Source organism: Mustelus asterias, chromosome 22 (assembly GCF_964213995.1).
Source record: "Mustelus asterias chromosome 22, sMusAst1.hap1.1, whole genome shotgun sequence".
NCBI lineage: Eukaryota > Metazoa > Chordata > Chondrichthyes > Carcharhiniformes > Triakidae > Mustelus > Mustelus asterias.
Window position 1 is genome coordinate 6,287,919 of NC_135822.1, and position 25,040 is coordinate 6,312,958.

Sequence of the window (25,040 nt, forward strand, 5' to 3'; positions counted from 1 at the left end):
AAACCTCCCCCCCCTCACCTTGAACCTATGACCCCTCGTGGACGTCACCACCGACCTGGGAAAAAGCTTCCCACCGTTCACCCTATCTATGCCTTTCATAATTTTATACACCTCTATTAGGTCACCCCTCATCCTCCGTCTTTCCAGTGAGAACAACCCCAGTTTACCCAATCTCTCCTCATAACTAAGCCCTTCCATACCAGGCAACATCCTGGTAAACCTCCTCTGCACTCTCTCTAAAGCCTCCACGTCCTTCTGGTAGTGTGGCGACCAGAACTGGGCGCAGTATTCCAAATGCGGCCGAACCAACGTTCTATACAACTGCAACATCAGACCCCAACTTTTATACTCTATGCCCCGTCCTATAAAGGCAAGCATGCCATATGCCTTCTTCATTACCTTCTCCACCTGAGACGTCACCTTCAAGGATCTGTGGACTTGCACACCCAGGTCCCTCTGGTATCTACACCCTTCACGGTTCTGCCATTTATCGTATAGCTCCCCCCTACGTTAGTTCTACCAAAGTCCATCACTTCGCATTTATCTGGATTGAACTCCATCTGCCATTTCTTTGACCAAATTTCCAGCCTATCTATATCCTTCTGTAGCCTCTGACAATGCTCCTCACTATCTGCAAGTCCAGCCATTTTCGTGTCGTCCGCAAACTTACTGATCACCCCAGTTACGCCTTCTTCCAGATTTCATTAAAAGCAAGACAGTTTTGGCTTCTGGATTTTTCCCCAAATGAATTATTTACAGAAGAACGACTACTTACGATTTGACATTCCGGAATGAAAACAAGGCATTTTCTGCAGAGGTGGGGTTTTCCCCCCGAAACCTCACACTCGCACGCTCTTCCCCTCCCCCAATCCCCGCCACAGTCCAGGTATAGAAATGAGAAATCTGGGGTGTATCAGGAGGGAATAGAATTGTAACAGACATCGTGACGCTGCCATACGCAAACCCAAGCCACTTTTCATTTACTAGCTGATTCACAGATTCCAACATTTGAACAAACAAATTCAATCCTAGAATCAGACGAGAGAGGGGGTTAATCCCCTAACTTGTCTGTGTCCCTTTGAAAGAGCTATCTAATTAATCCCTCACTCCTGCTCTTTCCCCATTACCTCACAATTTAGCTTCCATTTCCAATATTTATCCAAGTCCTCTTTTCAAGTCACTATTGAACCCACCTCCCCCACATTTAAGAAAGCCCATTCCAGATCACAACAACTCGCTGCATCAAAAAAATTCGCCTAATCTTGCCAAATATCTTAAACCTTTGCTCACTGCCAGTTCCTCATAACTGGCGATGCACTAATCTGATTCAGCAGATGCCATTATCAAAGCCACAGTAAATAGCAATATAACACGCTATGCATGGTGCCGAATTTACACTGCAGAACTTGAAGTCAACAACCACAAACAAGTCACTTGCAGAAATAGAAGTTTTCTTCAACTCACAAAAACAAGTCTGAGAGGACACAGCTAGCTGCACGTATACACGAGTAGACTTCCTACAGTGTAGATACCCAGGATATGGACGCCATTCGAACATAAGACCATAAGATATAGGAGCAGAATTAGGCCATTCAGCCCATCGAGTCTGCTCCGCCATTCAATCACGGCTGATATGATTCTCATTCTCCTGCCTTCTCTCCCTAACCCTTGATCCCTTTATTGATCAAGAACCTATCTATCTCTGTCTTAAAAACACTCAATGAACCGACCTCCACAGCCCTTCTCATTCATACCCTCCTTACCTCAGTAACCTCCTCCAGCCCCACAACTTTCCCAGCTATCAGCACTCCTCCGATTTTGGCCTCTTTAGTATGCCCAGTTTTAGTTCCTGCACCATTGGCAGCCGTGCCTCCAGCTGCCAAGGCCCCAAACCACTAAAATTCCCTCCCTAAACCCCTCTACCTCGCTTTCCACATTTAATACACTCCTGAACACCTACCTTTACTAAGCTTTTAGGCCTAATATCCCCAATGCCACCTGATGTCATATTTACTTTCATAATTCTCCTGCAAAGCATCCCGGGACATTTTAATCGTGTAAAGATGCTACATGAATGTACGTTGTTGTATTCAGGGCAGTGAGATCTTCAAATTGATTGAACAACTGGCTTTTGAAGCATTTGCTCAAACAATTTGATTAACTTCGAATTTTAACATAGATTTTTGTTCGACAACCTGTCGAACAAAAATCCCTCGACTTGGTAAGACTTTGAGGATTCAAAGTGTCCGATCTGAAGGACATACAGCTTCCTATCTTTTCTCCAGAGGGGTTTGTGGAGAGGTCACAGGTGTCATTCACCTGTTTCTGTGTGGGCAGTTTTCACCTCTCAACTAATTACTCTAGACTGGGCTCTGAGAGAGATTGCCTGCTTCCATTCACTCTGCTATCTTCACTGCACAGCTACACAGGCCAAAATTAATATTCCAGTAACTTCCTTGCAATGCTTAGAGAGGTAGACAAAGACTGAAAGATTTACAGCAATGGAGTAAAGTCACTGGCAGCAGAGGAGACTGATGAAAATCATAGAATCCCTACGGTGCAGGAGGAGGCCATTCAGCCCATCTAGTCTGTACCGACAACAATCCCACCCAGACCCCATCCCTGTAACCTCATGCATTTACCCTGCTAATCTCCCTGACACTAAGGGGCAATTTAGCATGGCCAATCCACCACATCCTTGGAGTGTGGGAGGAAACCAGCCAGAGAGTGGTGAATCTGTGGAACTCTTTGCCGCAGAAGGCTGTGGAGGCCAGGTCATTGAGTGTCTTTAAGAGAGAGAGATAGGTAGGTTCTTGATTAATAAGGGGATCAGAGGTTATGGGGGAAAAGGCAGGAGAATGGGGATGTGAAAAATATCAGCCATGATTGAATGGCGGAGCAGACTCGATGGGCCGAGTGGCCTAATTCTGCTCCTATGTCTTATGGAAACTGGAGCACCCGGAGGAAACCCACGCAGACACGGGGAGAACGTGCAAACTCCACACACACAGTGACCCAAACCGGGAATTGGACCCGGGTCCGTGGGACTGTGAGGCAACAGTGCTAACCACTGTTCCACTAACATCAATAATGAGGTCATTTATACCGCAGGGTGTTCATACTATTGAAGATAACCCAGTATAACAATGGCATTGGGCACTGACCAAAGGGCCTGACTCAGATGTGACTAATAGCAACATTGAAAGTTGATCCCGTTGAGAACTCTACATTTTGAGGGGGCGCACAGCGAGGTCATGAGGCAGCCCCAGTAATGATGGGAACTCATTGTGAAACTAACTTTAGCTTTCCGCTTCCATATGACATTCGCGCTTGAGTTTCCCCCTCGGTTGGTTTACCAAAACTTGCCAAACGGAAACACCTTCACCGTCTCAACGCACTAGAATGGACACGGGCCAACAGCGAATGGCTGAACAGATCGGGCTGTGAATTCTTTTGGAAAGGGATACTAAGGAAAGTGCGAGTGGCACAGTGGTTAGCACTGCTGCCTCCCAGCGCCAGGGACCCTGGTTCGATTCCGGCTTCGGGTCATTGTCTGTGTGGAATTTGCACGTTCTCCCCGTGTCTGCGTGGGTTTCCTCCCAAAGTCCAAAGATAGAATCACAGAGTCCCTTCGGTGCAGAAAGAGGCCATTCGGCCCATCGCGTCCGCACCAACTCTCCGAAAGAGCGTCCCACCAGGCCCGCCTCTCTGCCCTATCCTTATAATTCTGCGCACATTTAGCATGGCCAGTCCACCTAACATGCACATACTGTGGGAGGAAACCGGAGCACCCGGAGGAAACCCACACAGGCACGGAGAGAACGTACAGACTCCTCACAGACAGACAGTCCCCGAGGCCGGAAATGAACCCTGGTCCCTGGCATTCTGACGCAGCCGTGCTAACCACTGTGCCACCAAGAGAAACCAATAATTGGGCAGTGCTGGGCTATTCCATTCTAATATCACTTACCTAACTGAAATAGCAAATTGGACAGTATTATTTGATGGTTGGGGTGGGGAGGAGGGGGGGAAAGAACATAAACAAGTCAATAATCTTCATGTTAAATTGGCCGCTACCACTCAGCATCAGACAACACTGCATGGTGCTAGATTAGAAAGTTCGAGGATGATTTGATTCAAGTTTTCAAGAAGTTAAGGGTAAGAGTTAAGATGGATGGAAATAAGTTTCACCACTTGAGTAGTCTAGGACTCGGGGTAAAAATTGGAGGCAGACCTGATTTGATTTTGATTTGATTTATTATTGTCACATGTATTGGGATACAGTGAAAAGTATTGTTTCTTGCGCGCTATACAGACAAAGCATACCGTTCATAGAGAAGGAAAGGCGAGGGTGCAGAATGTACAAAGAAAAAATTACAGCACAGGAACAGGCCCTTCGGCCCTCCAAGCTTGCACCAACCATGCTGCCCGACTAAACTAAAACCCCCTACCTTTCCGGGGACCATATCCCTCTATTCCCATCCTATTCATGTATTTGTCCAGACACCCCTTGTAGTGTTACAGTCATAGCTAGGGTGTAGAGAAAGATCAACTTAATACAAGGTAGGTCCATTCAAAAGTCTAATAGCAGCAGGGAAGAAAACCTTTCAGCTGTTGGATTAGAAACATAGAAACTAGAAGCAGGAGGAGGCCATTCGGCCCTTCAAGCCTGCTCCGCCGTTCATTTTGATCATGGCTGATCATCAAATTCAACATCCTGATCCCCACTTTCCCTCCATACCCCTTGAGTTTAGGATTAGGAAACACTTTTGCACAGAGGAGTGGGAGACATTTGGATTTCCCTACCACAGATAGCAATTGATGTTGGATCAATTGTTAATTCAGACCCGAGATTGATAGGGTTTTTTTACTGAAGGTATTGAGGGATACAGGGTAAGGCAGTTATATGGAGTTAGGTTACAGATCAGCTATATTCTCGTTCAATAGGCAGAACCAGTTCGATGGTCAAATCTCCTCTGTAGTGTTTCTCTGCTCAGTGGACGGCTTAAAGGTGCTCTGAGCTATTCTGATGAGATAATAAAATGATGTGCAATTGCAAAATGTTTATCTCTCTCAGGCAACTGTTTAACCTTAAGATAAATAACTTTGAGATTAGAGAAGACAAAAAATGCTCAGATGGAGGTGCTGTAAAGTTTACCTGGCTGCCAGCACAGACAGAGAGGTTGGAAGCCACTTACTCAGAGCAGTAGGCACACACGATGCAGCCAGTCCCTTTCATTCATTTGCAAAGATATAATCTTAAAACAAAAACACCGATTTGCATTCAGAAAGCTCCCTTCACAACCTCAGCACAAGCCCAAGTGTTTTGCTCACAAATGAATGGGAAAGCGATTGATCGCTAGATTATTAATCCAGAAACTCAGCTAATCTTCTGGGGCCTGGATGGTGGAATTTGAATCATAGATCCCTACGGTACGGAAGGAGGCTATTCGGCCCATCGAGTCTGCACCAACAACAATCCCACCCAGGCCCTATCCCCAGAACCCCATGCACTTACCCTAGCTCGTCCCCCTACACCAAGGGGAAATTTAGCATGGCCAATCAACCTAACCTGCACATCTTTGGACTGTGGGAGGAAACCAGGGCACCCGGAGGAAACCCACACAGACACAGGGAGAAAGTACAAACTTCACACAGACAGTGACCCAAGCCAGGAATTAAATCTGGGACCATGGCGCTGTGAGGCAGCAGTGTTAATTACTGTGCCACCGTGTTGCCCATGAATTCAATTTTTAAAATATCTGGAATTAAGAATCTACTGATGACCATGAAACCATTGTCGATTATCGGGAAAACCCATCTGGTTCACTAATGTCCTTTAGGGAAGGAAATCTGCTGTCCTTACCCGGTCTGGCCTACAGGTGACTCCAGAGCCACAGCAATATGGTTGACTCTCAACTGCCCTCCCAGGGCAATAGGGATGGGCAGTAAATGCTGGCCAGCCAGTGATGCCCATATCCCACAGATGAACAAAAGAAAGTACGGTAGGGACGTGGTAATAAATTTTAGCACAGTACGATCCCACCAACATTAGTGAGTAAATAATCAGATAATCGGTTGGTCGCTGGATGAATATAGTCTAGGATTCTTGAGACAATCCCCCTCCTCTTGGAACTAGTGGCATGGGATTGTTGAGAAAACAGTCGGGGCGGCACGGTGGCACAGTGGTTAGCACTGCCTCAGTGCCAGGGACCTGGGTTCAATTCCGGCCTCGGGTCACTGTCTGTGTAGAGTTTGCACATTCTCCCCATGTCTGCGTGGGTTTCCTCCGGGTGCTCCGGTTTCCTCCCACAATCTAAAGATGTGCGGGTTAGGTGGAATGGCCATGCTAAATTGATGGGGGATTAGCAGGGTAAATATGTAGGGTGACAGGAATAGGGCCTGGGTGGGATTGTGGTCAGTGCAGACTTGATGGGCCGAGTGGCCTCCTTCTGCACTGTTAGGATTCTAAGCTTTGCTTTCTAACTGCTGTTTCATTTCCACATTGCACATCAATAAAAAATAGTTTGGCACAATATCATGGAACAGCAAACCTGCTCACCTGCAAGAACCTGGACACTGGCCAGTTCATTCCCTGGAACTGCATCTGTTGTAAACAGGGCTTCTAATGCAGAGTTAACCGCAGCTTGCTGAACGAGCACAGCAAGAGTACTCTTGAATTATTAGCAAATCCAACCTTTCCCGGATTCTGCATTACAACATCGAAGTCTTTTTGTACCTTACACAACAACTGGCAAATCAGTAAGACGTCTATCCTGGTTACAACTCGATAATCCTCCCCACTTCAAAAGAAAAGAAAATGAACTAGGCTCGCTTGCCTAGCTGTGCCAAAACCCTCCTCAGCTCGGAGCAAACCCAAGACTATCTTTAAATACTTAATCTATTAAAAAGGATTCTGAACTTTCACAATGCAATAAATCACTTAATCAAGTCTCGTGCCTGTCATCCATTGTCTGACTTGAGAAAATTTTAACCAAATTGATTCAAGTCATTCCAAGGTGCAAGTGTAGAGGGTTTCAAGACGAGAGAAAGACCTGGCTTTGACTCTGTCGAAACAGACCGATTGGGGAAGGGAAAATGAACAAGAAACACATACAGCTATTTCTAACTCTACCAGATGATACGTAGGTTAGTCAGGCTAACAACACAAATATTGGCCTCTTCCACGGCCTGCCTGCTGCACTCAAACTAGTATCAATCTCTGTCTTTAATAAAGCCCTCTCCCCTGTCCCCATCCTGGTAAATAAGTCTAGCGTCCCACACAGTTAAAACTGAAGTTATTTTAAAGACATTGGAACCATCGTCTTTCATTACATTTCTCAAGTATTTGGGACCATCTGATAGTCAGTTTGAGTGAAGGAGGACACTCAAAACAGATTTACTTTTCTCTTAAATGACATGAACAGGTTTTAATGTTAAACAATCATCCAATTATGAAATGTATGTAATCAGACAGAGGTGCTCTTGAAAACAATTTGCACGGAGGTTTTACTTAAATTATTTTAAATTCTGATACAGCTTTGTTCCATAAATGAAATGTTAATACAATGAATGCTGACTTGCCTCAGTTCCCGAGATGACTGTGTGGAGATGATTACTAAACCCATACATTAAAATGATCGATCCTGTTGCTTTGCTGTTGTGGAGGGTACGCACTTAACCAGGAAGTCTTCCTTGAATGAACCTAGCTTGGGTTGTAAGTCAACCGTGCAGTTCAGCGATTACATCACACTGGAATCCTGTGCGCAATTCTAAAATCTTGGCTGGAAGTCTCAACCGAATGGTGGTAAACTCCAGCGACAGTTCAAGTGGGAAGTCAAGTATTTGCAGCAGTTTAGTGATGAAAGTTTGGCAGCTGAAGTCAGAGCTTGGAGCAAGCATCACAGCCAAAGAAAAGCACTGCCAGGAAACACTTCAGTCTTTTAAACCTCTCCATTGCTTTGCAATGCCTTTCCCTGGCTGCCTGCACCTCGCTGCGTCTCCCATCAGATGCCCTGCTCTCGGGGTCTGTTAGCAAGCGCAGAACGGTAACATTTCCACAAAGCGCCTCGTGAAAACAAAGAGAGAAGCAAAAGAGAAACACACACACACACAAAAACAACCGTAACGTAAATCCTTCCCAGCCCAGCCACCTACTGGAGGTCGGGCTTAGATTATGTTAATCAGCGAACAGCAGGCTCCACCACAGGATCAGAGCTTCGACTGCTCACCAGCGTCATTAATGATGAGTCTGTTTGCCAGGAATACTTACTGAGACAGAGTCATTAAAGCCACATATCTGACTGGCTCAGATTGGGTTTGATTGCTGGCACGTTAAACTAAGTGGTATTTCTTCATTCCATGGAATCCCTACAGTGCAGAAGGAGGCCAGTCGGCCCATCGAGTCTGCACCAACCACAATCCCACCCTGACCCCTATCCCCACAACCCCACCCTGACCCCTATCCCCACAACCCCATGTATTTACCCATTCTGAGCTAAAGGAAGGTGGGTTGTGGGATGCAATGAACCTGCTTCTGCGTGTAAACCACACAACAGCTCCAAGAGCTCAGAGCACTCTGCACAACAGTCAAAACATGATTCAAGAATTTGGGTGACACAGTGGTTAGCACGCTGTCTCAGAATGAGCCAGAGTCGAGCAGCTTCTTGGAAGCTGTGCCCAGCGTACCCACTCATTCTATCCTTTACTCTCATTCTATTCTTTTAAACTCTCCAACAACAACAATGCTCTATTTATATTACGAAGTCTCACAACACCAGGTTAAGATCCAACAGGTTTATATTAAGTTGATCTTTCTCTACACCCGAGCTATGACTGCAACACAAAATTCTGCACCCTCTCCTATGTCCTCTATGAATGGTATGCTTTGTCTGTGTAGCTCGCAAAAAACAATGCTTTTCATAGAAACATTACAATGCAGAAGGAGGCCATTCAGCCCATTGAGCCAGCACCCATCACAATCCCACCCGGGCCCCATCCCCATAATCCAATGCATTTACCCTAGCCAGTCCCCCTGACACTAAGGGGCAATTTAGCATGACCAATGCACCGAACCAGCACGTCTTTTGGACTGTGGGAGGAAGCCGGAGCACCCGGAGGAAACCCACGCAGACATGGGAAGAATGTGCAAACTCCACACAGACAGTGATCTGTGAGACAGCAGTGCTAACCACTGTGCCACCATGCCACCCTAATACATGTGACAATAATAATTAATCAAATGAAATCAAAATCACAGCCCCAGGGACCCGGGTTCAATTCCAACCTTGGATGACTGTCTGCGTGGACTTTGCACATTCTCCCCGTGTCTGCGTGGGTTTCCTCTGGATGCTCCGGTTTCCTCCCTCAGTCCAAAGATGTGTGGGTTAGGTGGATTGGCCAGGCTAATTTGCCTCAATGTCAGGGGGCGTAGCAGGGTAAATACATGGGGTTACGGGGAAAGGGCCTGGGTGGGATTGTGGTTGATACAGGCTCAATTATTTAATTTGATTTATTATTATTGTCACATGTATTAGCATAGGGGCAGCACGGTGGCATCGTGGTTAGCACTGCTGCCTCACAGTGCCAGGGACTCGGGTTTGATTCCCGGCTTGGGTCATTGTCTGTGTGGAGTTTGCACATTCTCTCTGCGTGGGTTTCCTCCCACAGTCTGAAAGACGTGCTGGTTAGGTGCATTGACCCAAACAGGCGCCAGAGTGTGGCGACTAGGGAATTTTCACACTAACTTCATTGCAATGTTAATGTGAGCCTACTTGTGACACTAATAAACCTTACTTTTAACTTTACTCTACTCAATGGGTCGAATGGCTTCCTTCTGCACTGTAGGGGTTGTATGAATGTGGAGACACATTCCGCACAATCAGCAGGTAAAGCAGAAAATGCAAAGGCTCAAAATCGCAAACACTTCCCCAATCCACGAATCACCACGGAATTGGACAAATTGGGGCATGACTCAAGACGGTGAACACTCAGAGCAATGGTCTTATCAGTAACGATACTGGGAAGCTGATAGCTGTCATGATGTGGAGATGCCGGCGTTGGACTGGGGTAAACACAGTAAGGAGTCTAACAACACCAGGTTAAAGTCCAACAGGTTTATTTGGTAGCAAACGCCACTAGCTTTCAGAGCGCTGCTCCTTCGTCAGGTGAGTGGGAGATCACTGACGAAGGAGCAGCGCTCCAAAAGGTAGTGGCGTTTGCTACCAAATAAACCTGTTGGACTTGTGATTAGTTTGCTGATGACACCAAGATTGGTGGAGTAGTGGATGAGGTGGAGGGCTGTTCTAGGCTGCAAAGAGACATAGATAGGATGCAAAGCTGGGCTGAAAAATGGCAAATGGATTTTAACCCTGATAAATGTGAGGTGATTCATTTTGGTAGGACTAATTTAAATGTGGATTACAGGGTCAAAGGTAGGATTCTGAAGACTGTGGAGGAACAGAGAGATCTTGGGGTCCATACCCACAGACCTCTGAAGGTTGCCACTCAAGTGGATAGAGCTGTGAAGAAGGCCTATAGTGTGTTAGCTTTTATTAACAGGGGGTTGGAGTTTAAGAGCCGTGGGGTTATGCTGCAACTGTACAGGACCTTGGTGAGACCACATTTGGAATATTGTGTGCAGTTCTGGTCACCTCACTATAAGAAGGATGTGGAAGCGCTGGAAAGAGTGCAGAGGAGATTTACCAGGATGCTGCCTGGTTTGGAGGGTAGGTCTTATGAGGAAAGGTTGAGGGAGCTAGGGCTGTTCTCTCTGGAGCGGAGGAGGTTGAGGGGAGACTTAATAGAGGTTTATAAAATGATGAAGGGGATAGATAGAGTGAACGTTCAAAGACTCTTTCCTCGGGTGGATGGAGCTATTACAAGGGGGCATAACTATCGGGTTCATGGTGGGAGATATAGGAAGGATGTCCGAGGTAGGTTATTTACTCAGAGTGGTTGGGGTGTGGAATGGACTGCCTGCAGTGATAGTGGAGTCAGACACTTTAGCAACATTTAAGCGGTTATTGGATAGGCACATGGAGCACACCAGGATGATAGGGAGTGGGATAGCTTGATCTTGGTTTCAGATAAAGCTTGGCACAACATCGTGGGCCGGAGGGTCTGTTCTGTGCTGTACTGTTCTATGCTCTCTATGTTCTATGAACAGATCTTAAGAGATTCAATCGAGAAGATTCCAGTAAATCATCATCAACATTGGTTACAATGGATTATTATTTGCATTAGAGGAATAGTGTGGAGGGAAAGGTCAAGAGTACACTTGCCGATTAAAATAGAATCCCTATAGTGCAGGAGGAGGCTATTCGGCCCATCGGGTCTGCACCAACTCTCCAACAGAGCAGATCATCCAGGTCCTATCCCCTTAACCCCATGTATTTACTCCTCTATTCACCGTAACCTACACATCTTTGGTCACTAAGGGGCAATTTAGCATGGCCAATCCACCTAACCTGCACATCTTGGGACACGAAGGGGCAATTTAGCTTAGTGTGTCCCAAGATGTGTAGGTTGGGTGGATTGGCCATGCTAAATTACAAGAATTGCTAAGGTTTCTCCCCATAGGCACAATACTCAACCCGCCAGAGTCAATTACACTACGTGGAAAGGAAAACCCACACGTTACATAATTCAGAATATTTACTCCAGTGGAAAACATCAGACATTAATTTTTTTCAAAACCAGATTGCGTAATGTGTTTACAGCAGACAAAACCAATCCAGGAATGAAGCTGAGTGAGTGAATATAACCACAGCGTGTTTGCTTTGTTCCAAATTATTGACAACAGGGAAACTAATGCAGGGGAGAGTTCAAGGTGCTTCTACCATTCAGGTCTCAGATAACGATAAGCTCTTGACTCTCTTATCCCAGTACCGTTGTGAACTTTTGGATCCTCAAAGCGTGGGACGATGAATACAATTCCGACGGCCGCGGCAACAGCTTGTATTTATGATGTGCTAGCTGCTTGGTAAGAGAGGGAGAGAACAGGTCTACCTGGGCGGGCAAAGGTAGCAGTGGAGGACTGAGGCAGGATATTCAAGAGGTCAAATATTGATCATAAGACCATAAGAAATAGAATCAAGAGTAGGCCATTCAGCCTTTCGAGCCTGCTCTGCTTTTTAATAAGATCATGGCTGATCTAACACTCACTGCAGCCTCATCTCTGTAATCCTTAATCCCCCGGCTGATGAAAAACCTAATCGACCTAGGCCTCAAAAATTTTCAAAGACTCTGGACGGTTTCCCGGGGTAAAGAATTGAGCTGACAGAGAGATTCTGGCGAGAAGACCGAGGTGTCCTTGGGCCTGCACGGGCAAGATGGGACGAATGGCCTCCTTCTGTGCTGTAGCTTTCCTATGGTTTCTAAGAGAGAACAGGAAACCAGCACAAGCAATGTTGTAGAGGCAGGGAAGTTAGCTTTGGTAACCGAACCGGGGAGGACAGGGGGGGGGGGGGGGGGGGAACACCGGGGAGGGGACACCGGGGAGGGGAGGACGGAGGGGAGGACGGGGAGGGAAGGACGGGGGACCAGGGGGTGGGGGGGGGGACACACGGACCGGGGGGGGGGGGGGGGGGGGGGAGGACGGCGGACTGGGGAGGGGAGGACGGGGGACCGGGGAGGGGAGGACGGGGGACCGGGAGGAGGGGGCAGAGATAGAGTTGGGGGGGGGGGGGGGGTAATTGGGGATCGAGAAGGAAGCCAAAGCGCTGAACGTTTCAGTTCAGTTTACGACGGTCAGACAGGGAGGCTGATGGGAGTCAGGGTGGGAAGCACGATGCTGCAGACAGGACTGAACAGGAATGGCTTTAACTGCGGGGCCGTTCCCTCAGGAGATTTGCAACTCAATAGTTTACATGCAAATCAGTTCCGAGGAAGAGTAATATTAAACACAAACCGATAGCTCTCTTCCGATCTCTGCAGGGATTGCCTGACTTGCGGAGTTTCACCAACACTTCCTGTTTTTATTGGCTTTCAACTCACCCGGATACCGAAACAGTTCGCTTGACAGCGTGGTCAAGATGATTTGGGTCACAGGAAGAGGCAAGCGGGTAGGGCTGGGCGCTGCTGCCAATCTACATTTGGAAACGAACCCGGTGCTTCGGGGTAATAACGCACATAGTTAATGAAGAGGAGGCGACCGAGAATGTACACCCACTGAACACTGAGGAGACGCCATGTTGGAGTGGCTGTTTCGAGGAAAACCAAGAAGGGGTGGCACAGTGGCAAGTGCTGCTGCTTCACAGTGTCAGGGACCCGGGTTCAATTCCGGCTTCAGGTGTCTGTGTGGAGTTTGCACATTCTCCCCGTGTCTGCGTGGGTTTCCTCCGGGTGCTCCGGTTTCCTCCCACACTCCAAAGATGCGTGGGCTAGGTGGATTGGCCATGCTTAAATTGCCCCTTCGTGTCCCAACAAGTAGTTTAGAGGGATTAGCGGAGTACATATGTGGGGTTACGGGGAGAGGGTCTGGGTAGGATGCTCTGTTGGTGGGTTAGTGCAGACCCGATGGGCCAAATGGCCTCCTTCTGCACTGCAGGGATTCCATGATTCTATGAAAGCAATTCCCCAAAGATTGACTTTGGAGGAGAGTCGGGATCGGGAGAGGAGAGGTTGCCTGGGTCAAAGGTGCAGGAGAAGGGATAGGAAGCGATAGTGGCAATCGTATAAAATGCTGGCTGTGACTTAGACCAGAGATCTCGGTGCCGTCAGTTGGACGGCAGAGCGATGGTACAAACACAGATACTGACCTCCCAGAACCTGAGCTAAAATGCCAGTAGCCTACACCGTTACCATAGCAAAACACAGAATTCGACAATGTTCCACACACACACGCTGGGTAACTGCGATCTCGACTTACCAGTGTAAACAAGGTACATGGAATTTTGTGGTCTCATCCGCTCGGAAGCAAATTTTCCTACAGTGTACACAGGCTCAAGTGGCCTAAGTTCAACTGTTTACATGCAAATATGAGTACACACAAGCTCTTAGAGTCTGAGTTGTTTGCATACCAGTTTTATCTGCTCTAATGGCTGGATTTGCCATTATAGAATGATGGAGTGCTAGAAAAGGCTGCACTGTGTCTGTGTTCTCTCTTCAAGAGTGCCACGCACTTAGTCCCATTCCCCACGGAGCTGCAAAATCCTCCCCCTTAATTATTTATCCAATTACCATGATTGGGGAATTAACTGGGTCATTCACACGGGCAGTGATATTAGATCGCTATTATCTAATGGAGCCTGGATCATTTGTATTACAAAGCATTCCCATTTCTTTCACACTGAATGGCTTCACCCACATTGGTTCATTTTGCAAAATACGTGAACATTTTCCCAGCTTCGATGTGGTGTTGATGATGTTTCGAGAGTATAAAGGATCATCTCGGTACATTCTGCTCCAACCAACATAACCTTGAGGCAGAGTAACAGAGGCCTGGGGCATTTATGATGCCATCAGTGTCCAATAGACGGGTAACATGTGATTATCTATGAGACTGCTTGTTCTGTGCCCATAGAGCACACAGCAGAACTGTACATGTTACATCAAGTTGTACATTATTCTTAACTATTCCTCATATGACCCAAAGCTGTCGCATGGAATGCTCTAAAACTGACAGAGGAAGGAGGTTGGAGGGGGAAGAAAAGACCTATTTATTGGGTAATTGAGTTCAGGAGGCTGACTTCATGCATTCCATGGCAATTTCCATGCTAGGTCTTCTTAGATACAAAAAGACGCCCAAAGACACACGGGGGAGGCGGGTGGCGGAGGGCTGTCATTGGGCTAAATCATAGAATCCCTACAGTGCAGAAAGAGGCCATTCGGCCCATCGAATCTGCACCGACCACAATCCCACCCAGGCCCTACCCCCATATCCCACCCACTAATCCCTCTAATCTACGCATCTCAGGACACTAAGGGGCAATTTTACAATGGCCAATCAGCCTAACCTGCACATCTTTGGACTGTGGGAGGAAACCGGAGCACCCGGAGAAAACCCACGCAGACACAAGGAGAATGTGCAAACTCCACACAGACAGTGACCCAAGCCGGGACTTGAACCCAGGTCCCTGGAGCTGTGAAGCAGCAGTGCTAACCACTGTGCTACCGTGCCACCCTAATACAGACACTGTGCTACCGTGCCGCTAATATGACAGAAACCTAGGCAAATACTCTAGGAAGCACAGGTTCAACCCACCATGACAGCCTGTGGAATTTAATTCGATTGGTAAATCTGGAATTAAAAGGTGTTTTCGAAACCACTGCCAATTATCGTTAACACCCATCTGGTCCACTAATTTGATTTGATTTATTATTGTCACATATATTAGTATACAGTGAAAAGCATTGTTTCTTGCACGCTATACAGACAAAGCATACTGTTCATAGAGAAGGAAATGAGAGAGTGCAGAATGTAGTGTTACAGTCATAACTAGGGTGTCGAGAAAGATCAACTTAATGCAAGGTAGGTCCATTCAAAAGTCTGATAGCAGCAGGGAAGAAGCTGTTCTTGAATCGGTTGGTACGTGACCTCAGACTTTTCTATCTTTTTCCCGACGGAAGAAGGTGGAAGAGAGAATGTCCAGGGTGCGTGGGGTCTTTGATTATGCTGGCTGCTTTTCCGAGGCAGCGGGAAGTGTAGACAGTGTCAATGGATGGGACGCTGGTGTGCGTGATGGATTGGGCTACATTCACGACCTTTTGTAGTTCCTTGCGGTCTTGGGCAGAGCAGGAGCCATACCAAGCTGTGATACATCCAGAAAGAATGCTTTCTATGGTGCATCTGTAAAGTTTGGTGGGAGTTGTAGCTGACATGCCAAATTTCCTTAGTCTTCTGAGAAAGTAGAGGCATTGGTGGACTTTCTTAACTATAGTGTCGGCATGGGGGGGACCAGGACAGGTTGTTGGTGATCTGGACACCTAAAAACTTGAAGCCCTTGACCCTTTCTACTTCGTCCCCTTTGGTGTAGACAGGGGCATGTTCTGCACTACACTTCCTGAAATCGATGACAATCTCCTTCGTTTTGATGACATTGAGGGAGAGATTATTGTTGTCACACCAGTTTAATGTCCTTTAGGGAAGGAAATCTGCCTTCCTTACCTGGTCTGGCCTACATGTCATTCCAGACCCACACAGTGTGGTCAACTCTTGAATATTCCCTGAAAAGGTTTGGCAAGCCACTCAGTTGTTCCAAACCACTCCGAAGTCTAAAAGGAGTACCCCTTCCAGAATCCCTACGGTGCAGAAAGAGGCCATTCGACCCATCAACAGAGCATCTTACCCAGGACCACCCCCCACCCTATCCCCGTAACCCCAAAATTTACTCCATTAATCCATCTAACCTACTCATCTTGGGACATTAAGGGGCAATTTAGCATGGCCAATTCACCAAACCAGCACATCTTTGGAGTGTGGGGGGGAACCGGAGCACCCGGAGGAAACCCACGCAGACACGAGGAGAACGTGCAAACTCCACATAGACAGTGACCCAAGCCGAGAATCAAACCCGGGTCCCTGGCGCTGTGAAGCAGCAGTGCTAACCACTGTGCCACCGTGCTGCCCACACCAAAGGGACTGCAGCAGTTCAAGAAGTTGCCTCACCAGCACCATCACAAGGGCAATTAAGGGTGTGGAATGAAAGCTGGCCTCGCCAGCAATGCCCATGCCCTGGGAATGAATACATTTCAAAAGAATACACAAAAGAAACACACTGGAACAAAAGTACCTTGTTAAGACAAGACAGAAGGTAAGACACGCAGCCAACACAGATTCTTCCACTGCACTGAATATTTATAGCATAACTATTCTCTCTTCTTTCCTTCTTTATGAACAGCGCGCAAGAAACAATACTTTTCAGTGTATGGCAAGTAGTCTCACAACACCAGGTTAAAATCCAACAGGTTTATTTGATAGCAAGTGCTTTCGGAGCGCTGTTCCTTCATCAGGTGAATGCCTCAGGGCACTTACCTGACGAAGGAGCAGTGCTCCGAAAGCTCGTGCTACCAAATAAACCTGTTGGACTTTAACCTGGTGTTGTGAGACTTCTTACTGTGCCTACCCCAATCCAATGCTGGTATCTCCACATCATGGCTCTCACTGTACACTAATACATGTGACAATAATAAATCAAATCAAATCAAATCAAGAAACGATTCAGCCAACTTGTAAACAGCACGCAAACTCCAAACCTTCAAGAAATTGAGTTCAACTCCAAATTAAAATAATCTCAAAGAATGTTTGCTTCTATTCTGGGTTTTGGAGGAGTGTGCCTGCACTCCCTCCTGTGTTTACATATCTGATTTGAATGAGCCATGTTGGACGTGATCTGCTAAGTGGAGAGACCTTGATTTCTATGCTTGCAAACAGCTTCCGTCTCCATTCCTGAATCAGCCTCCTTCACGGAACTGCGGAAGTGCAGGATAGTACCGTGGGCACCCAGTTGTTTTTTTGTTGTTAACACCTATTATTTTTAAGGAACAAATGTCATCGAACAGAAACTACACGTGCGCGCGCACACACTCACGTGAAATCATGGCATCATTCTACACCATGACGCCATCCTGTCTAAGTCCTGAAGTTAATATACTGCAGTGACCTCCACAAGTTACATATGGAGGTTTGGACGCATTAGAACGATGCAAAGCAAAACTGGAACATGTCGAGGTTGTTTGATGTTCTGTTGCAGGATCAAAACCCCACCACATCTTATCTTTCCTTACTTATTTGGTTACTTTGTTTATTGCCTGGGAAATATTAGTATTTCCACTCAGTGCAAGCATTAATCTTTCTCAAATACACATTTTTGTGGTTCTGCATTTTTCCACATGAAAGGTGCTGTGTAAACGCTGTTATCAGTTAAATTCTTACTCATACGGAAAATTATTCCGCACTGGAGAATTAGATTGTGTTGTCCCTGTTACTTTACAGAATAAATAGTTTGTGCGTTGACTGCAGAATACCAAGGTCAGTGGACAAGAATTTGTTTCCTGCGGCTCTGCAAGCTGTGAATACTCCGAGAAGCTCACCAACATACTTTCACGAGATTGCGTTAGATCCGAGAAGGATCTGACGCAATCTTCATGAAGCAACCTGTTGGAGAAAGGTTGCTGGGACCACAGATGTGTACAAACAACGAGAGTTTATCAGGGCAATACTGAGGAGAAGTGGCTATAGTTCTAAGGAGCGATTTGTAACACTAGAATTTGAGTCACCAGGCAAGGGAGGGCTGGGACCTCACAGATGTGCTCTTCATGGCGAATGGCGAAAGCTCGTTTCCCTCATTAGTTTGTCACAAGGGACATAAATTGAAGATTGGTACTAAAAATGTCAGGGGAGCGTCTGAATTCTTGTCGTCTTTTGGTTCCCAGATGTTGGTAATAATTTATACTTGGGAAAGATCAGAATTCTATGGGGCAGAATTTTCCCATTCCGCCTGCCCATGGGAATCGTAGCGGGAGGGAAATGGACCAAGCAAAGGTTCATTGACCTCGGGCGGGACATTCCGCCTTTGGGGTGGGCGTGGCCGGAAAATCCCGCCCTTTAACTTGCCTTGTACACGGGGGACAGGTTTGAACTGGTTCCGTTATGTGTTTCCAGTGCAGCCGTGAAATGTGGCCCCCGGAACACTTACACGCAATCATTAATTCCTAGATAATAGCCATTTACAAACATCAACAGGCAATAGAACAACAGGAGCAGTCAGAATAAATTATTTCAAGTCAAAGAGTTATTCAATAATGGATTGCGGTACTGCAAGCGGCTGTTGAGGCTGGGTAATCGTAATATTTAAAAGGGAATTATATAACTGGTAGGCAGATGAAAAGCAAGAAAATGTGATTAGTGTTGATGACTTATAGCGGAGTAAGGACAAAAACAGTCTACAACTCTATAAACTCGGAATGCCACAGCAGAGCGAGAGACTATTCGGCCCATCATGCTGTTTCTATGACAGCGCTATCCAATCACTCATGTTGTCCTGTGAATATTTCCTTTTCAAGTCCATACCCAATTCCTTTTTGAAAATTACTATCCAATCTGGTTCCATTCCCTTTCAGACTGTGCACACCGTACCATAGAATCCCTACAGTGCAGAAGGAGGCCATTCGACCCATCGAGTCTGCACCAACCACAATCCCACGCTGGCCCTATCTCCATAACCCTATGCATTTACCATAGTTAGTCCCCCTGACACTAAGGGGCAATTTAGCATGGCCAATGAACTTAACCTCACATCTTTGGACTGTGGGAGGAAACCGGAGCACCCGGGGGGGAAACCCACGCAGACACGGGGAGAATGTGCAAACTCCACACAGACAGTGGCCCGAGGCCGGAATTGAATCCGGGTCGCTGGCGCTGTGAGGCAGCAGTGCTAACCACTGAGCCGCCCTAAAAATGTCAGGGAGCTTCTGAGTTCTTGTTGTCTTTTGGTTCCCAAATGTTGGTAATAATCACAATTTATACTTGGAAAGATCAGAACTCCATGGGTAGAATTTTCCCGTTTCGCCCGCCTAAACCCCATTGTCTAAAACCCAATCCTCCTCATCTCCTCTCTGGTTGCGGTTTGCACAAATAATTGTTAAAAGAGTGGAAATGTAAAGTCGCCATAGTCCCATTTGTCCATAGGTTGCTCTCCCCTTTTGAGGTGGGGGGGGGGGGGGGTGGATTTAACCTGAGGATCACCACACATCAGGCAAGGGGCCTTTATGATAAAGCTCAGCTGGTACGGGAATTGAACCCACGCTGTTGGCATTGCTCTGCATCATGGACCAGTCATCCAGCCAACTGAACTAAACCGAACCCCCTAGTAAGTTTAAAATTAGTCAGGAGTGCTTGCTGATCTGTCCAATAACCACTATGGGAGATATATTTTTGTTGTAAACTATGTGCTTTATGGAAAATAAATTGGAGAGGGACACTGGAAAGTTACAGTCTAGATACTCTGTAAACCCTTGCACCAGATGGAGGTCTGATATTTCTACCAGAGTTTTATCCTAAAAATTGATTAAAATGAGTATGTAATGTTCACACTTACCGTTGTAGCGAGTGGGCAGAGATTGTATCGGATAGTCCTGCGATTTGGATCAGGGACATACAGTGGAGTTCCAGACCATCAGTTGATGAGGGTAAGCTTGCTGTTCAGCTGGAAGATTGCCGATAGCTGTCGTGGAGGCAGATGGAGAGATTGGGCAGATTAATTTCCAAGTTTTTATCCTCAGATATTAAATTTAAGTTTGTTTATTAGTCACAAGTAGGCTTACATTAACATTGCAATGAAGTTACTGTGAAAATCCCCTAGTCGCCACACTCCTGTTCTGGTACAGAGGGAGAACTTAGCACGGCCAATGCACTTAACCAGCACGTCTTTGGACACTAAGGGGCAATTTGGCATGGCCAATCCACCTAACCTGCATATCTTTGGATTGTTGGAGGGAACCGGAGCACCCGGTGGAAACCCACGCAGACACGGGGAGAACGTGCAGACTCCACACAGAAAGTGACCCAAACCGGGAATCGAACCTGGGTCCCTAGGGTTGTGAGGCAGCAGTGCTAACCATGTGCCACTGTGCCGCCCTATATTGAAGATGTATTGAACAAACGACTGCAAATGTTTCATAAACTAAAAAAGGAAGGTTTCAATCTGATGGTTGAGGGAGATTATTGCATAGAGGGAGCGGTCATGCTAAATTAGTTTGGGGTTTGCAGCACCTATTGTTGAAAATAAAGCTGGCAAAGAAGGAAGTAATTAGTGATAACCTCACATATACAAAACTGCTCAATAGAAGCAAATCCACTAAGTTGATTCTTAATGCTTTTCTTTATTCACTCGTGGGGCATGGGCGTCGCTGGCTGGCCAGCATTTATTGCCCATCCCTAGTTGTCTTGGAGGGCAGTTGAGAGTCAACTACATTGCTGTGGCTCCAGACTCGCATGCAAGCCAGACCGGGTAAGGACGGCAGATTTCCTTCCCTAAAGGACATTAGTGAACCAAATAGGTTTTTCCGACCATGGTTTCACGGTCATCAGTAGATCCTTAATTCCAGATATTTTTTATTGAATTCAAATCCCACCATCTGCCGTGGTGGGATTCGAACCCGGGTCCCCAGAACATTAGCTGAGTTTCTGGATGAATAGTCTAACTATAACACCACTAGGCTTTGCCTTCCCCCAATAGAATCATTCTATGATTCTAATAATATAATTACAGCTGGGGGTTAAGCTGCATGAATCTGACACATTTATTCAAAAAACCTTATCCAAGACAGCGAGCAGTTCGTTGGTTTAGGGGTATGATTCTTACTTTGGGGGTTACAATCCAAGAGCTTGCCGAGAGGTCCCAGGTTCAAATCTCGGGCGCGCCCTTTGCTGTTGATTCACATTGTGCATGTCCAGCTAGCTCAGTCGATAGCGTATCTGACACTTAATCTCAGGATCGTGGGTTCAAGCCCAGGTTGAGGTGGCACAGTGGTTGGCACTACTACCTCACAGCGCCAGGGAGGCTGCGATAGGTAGTGAACCAGAACTGGATGAATTCCGAGTGTCACTACTGTAAAAGTGTTCGTGACTCAGTTCAGCAATCTCGGCTGAATTAAAATTTTGGGTACAGGGGGAGGCAGTAGTCAAGAAATATTTAAGTTGGATCATAGAAATCATAGAAACCCTACAGTACAGAAAGAGGCCATTCGGCCCATCGAGTCTGCACCGACCACAATCCCACCCAGGCCCTACCCTCATATCCCGCCCACTAATCCCTCTAACCTACGCATCTCAGGACACTAAGGGGCAATTTTAGCATGGCCAATCAACCTAACCCGCACATCTTTGGACTGTGGGAGGAAACCGGAGCACCCGGAGGAAACCCACGCAGACACGAGGAGAATGTGCAAACTCCACACAGACAGTGACCCTTGCCGGGAATCAAACCCAGGTCCCTGGAGCTGTGAAGCAGCAGTGCTAACCACTGTGCTACCGTGCCGCCCATGATATCTGCATAGAATTCTGCATAGATATAAAAACAGAATAACTAATACTAAATTAGAAATTATTTTGAAAAACCTTTCAACAATTGATATTATAGATCAATGGGGCCCCAATGGTCCACCAACCAAACAGTGGGAATGATATTATTCAGAATGTTCTTCCCGCTCAGAGGCTCTTCCGACAAGATCAAACTTCACATTTACAAATCTGGTCAGAATTTAGGTCTGAGAGTTTGCTGTCGGTAGATATCCAAATGGATCTCCTTGTGTTCGCTAAATAAAAGTCATTGCTAAAGGAAATTACCTTTCCCTTTTACTTCATCAACGATTGTAGATTCAAATTTCTCCCCCAGTGTTCAAGCCCCCTGATGTGTAGAGAAAAGATATGAACGGTATGAAAGCATTCACAATTCTCTGGCCTTGTCCAAGCCAAAACATTGAATGTTAGAAGCCAAATACCGCAGATGCGGATAGAGGAGAAAATGCTGGAAAAGCTCAGCAGGTCTGGCAGCATCTATGGAAAGGGGAAAAGGGAGGGCGGGATTTTCCAGTTGTCCCCTCCACAGGAGCGGAAATTCCCACCCAAGGTCAATGGACCTTTGGCTGGCCCGTCAAATTATCCGTCTCACCCATGGCGATTCCTGCGAATGGGACTGGGGAATTCAGGCTAGAATTAATGGCCGGGATTTTCTGGCCGCGCTCGCCCCAAGGCCGAAAATTCCTGCCCAAGGTCAACGGATCTTTGCACGGTCATGTCCCGCCGCTACAAGGTGGGCGAGACGGGAAAATTCCACCCAACGTTTCGAGTCCGAAATGATCCCTCCTTCGGACTTTGTGTTGTTAATTCATATTTTATGCTATTTTGTGCTTGCAGAATCATTTTCCATTGTAAAAATCTAAGTATGCATCTAACAAGGAAGCCTAAAACATAGTTGGAACAATACAGCCTCCGTAATGCCCTCCATGAATTGGAATCCAACACCTGAGCACTTGCCACTTCTGTCTGCAACAGCTTCTTCAGGGTTCGAGGTTCTTCATGGTGGGTTTGGTGGTTTAACGGCGTCCGGTGACCTCGAGGTGTCACAACGTTTCTGCAAGATTCTCTCTTCTCTGGAGGTGGAGCGTGGCTGCTGAATAACCTCACTGAGCTGCTCCCTCCCTCTTTCCTGAGGAACAGGAACCACCCTCCTGGCAAAGTAATGCTGCATCCCAGCTCCTCTGACACCTTATTCCTGCTCAGTGAACCTGCTCTTCCCGGCTTGTTTATCCAAGTGGACCTTTTTAAAAAAATTATTCAGATGCTGTTACCACTCGGTTACTAACGAGGGCAGTCGTGACTCAATGGTAGCATTCTCAACTGTGCCAGAAATTGGTGGCTACAAGTCCCAGTGAGCAAGTGGATGCCAGAGACTCCCAGATTTTCCTTTCTCTGCTTTCCAAGTGAGAAATAAGTGGATGATCATTGGAATTCCCCCCACCCTCTTCAGCTGAGTATCTCTCACACTTTAGAATCCGTTCCAAAGTAATACAGATCGAGGCAAAAATACTGCAGATGCTGGAATCTGAAACAGAAAGCGCTGGAAAATCTCAGCAGGTCTGACAGCATCTGTAGATGCTGGCTCTATTCTCTCTCCACGGATGCTGTCAGACCTGCTGAGATTTTCCAGCATTTTCTGTTTTTGTTCCAAAGCAATACAGATCTACCAAAACCTTTCTGCTGAATTGAAATGGTATTTTACAGGGAATCTGAATAGGATTTACTGGAGGGGGTCACTCTAAAACCCACCAACAATGGAGAACTGATTGTAAATTGCCACCAAAGTGGCTGCAGAATGAGTAACCGTCTTTAACTGGACATGTTGGATTTTTTTTTTCAACTAGGTCACGCAACTTGGTGCAGGAAAGTCATCACTTTGCCACCAAGCACTGGATTTACAGGAATTGCTAAAGAGTTGGGGCTCAGTAAATATAAGAGTGTAGCTCTCTGAAATGCCACATTGCTGATATACTGTGACGAGTGGTAAACGACATGCCAATAGAAAGACCGACAAACAATTCTTGATTTGAACAAATTTGGCAAATTACAAATCTGGGAGAGATCCAAGGATCGAAGAACTGCTCCATCCCTGTACCCAACCCATCAAGGCCAATTCACCACCTTGAACATTCACCCTCCCTCCAGCACAGTGGCAGCAACGTGTACCATCCCGCATTGCAGCTAATCGCCAAGGCTGCCTCAGAAACAACTGCCCAAATTTACTACCCCTACCATCTCGAAAGGACAAGGGCAGCAATCACTCGGAAACAACGTCACCGGCAAGTCACACGCACCATCCCGTTTTGGAAACAGATTGCCATTCCTTCCTTGGAGTTGGGTCAAAGTGCTGAAGTTCCCTCCCTAACAGCGCTGTACGAGTGTTTTTAGCGCACGGATTACTGCGGTTCATGGCAACGTCTCACCACCACCTTCCCAAGGGCAATTAGGGATGGGCAAAAAGTGCTGGCCAAGTCACATCCCACAAATGAATTTAAAAAAACCTTCTTTTTCAGGCCCGTAGACTGATTTTTATGTAAACACAAACAGTAGACACTCAGACAATTGGTATGCAGGCATGTAGAGAATTACCCTCAGGCTCACATACAAGAGGTTCATCTGGGCATAGCCTCCAGTATGAAGCATGACACCAAAGGAGGTCTTGCCAATGGCATGAAGACCAGTTTTTCAGGAAAGACCAGGCTATTGGCAATGGGTACGTGAATAAAAGTGGGTAAAATCTTTTAGCGGATGTGTTATAGGAAGCAAATTGCCAAGACCTGTCAGTCTTGGGTTCCAAAAGCTGTGCAGGGAAGTTGGGTACAGATACTGATTTCAGTTGCACAATTTGCACCTTTATGATTTGATTTGATTTATTATTGTCACATGTATTAACATACAACATACAGTGAAAAGTATTGTTTCTTGCGTGCTATACAGACAAAGCATACCGTTCATCGAGAAGGAAAAGAGAAAGTGCAGAATGTAGTGTTACAGTCATAGCTAGGGTGTAGAAGCAAAT

General features: G+C 46.5%; 1 protein-coding gene across 5 annotated transcripts in view; it reads right to left on the reverse strand.

Moving 5' to 3' along the window:
- Positions 1–25,040, reverse strand: part of pik3cd (phosphatidylinositol-4,5-bisphosphate 3-kinase, catalytic subunit delta) — a 236,768-nt gene that overhangs the window by 107,028 nt on the left and 104,700 nt on the right. For 3 of the 5 annotated variants that reach the window (XM_078238706.1, XM_078238708.1, XM_078238710.1), the window contains one exon: positions 20,040–20,165. The exons of 1 other annotated variant lie outside the window; for it this stretch is intronic. The gene's annotated coding sequence lies outside the window, so the exon portion shown is untranslated. Of the gene's footprint in view, positions 1–7,584; positions 8,156–20,039; positions 20,166–25,040 lie in introns of those variants that run through there. One more of the 5 variants, XM_078238709.1, reaches the window with a different exon arrangement.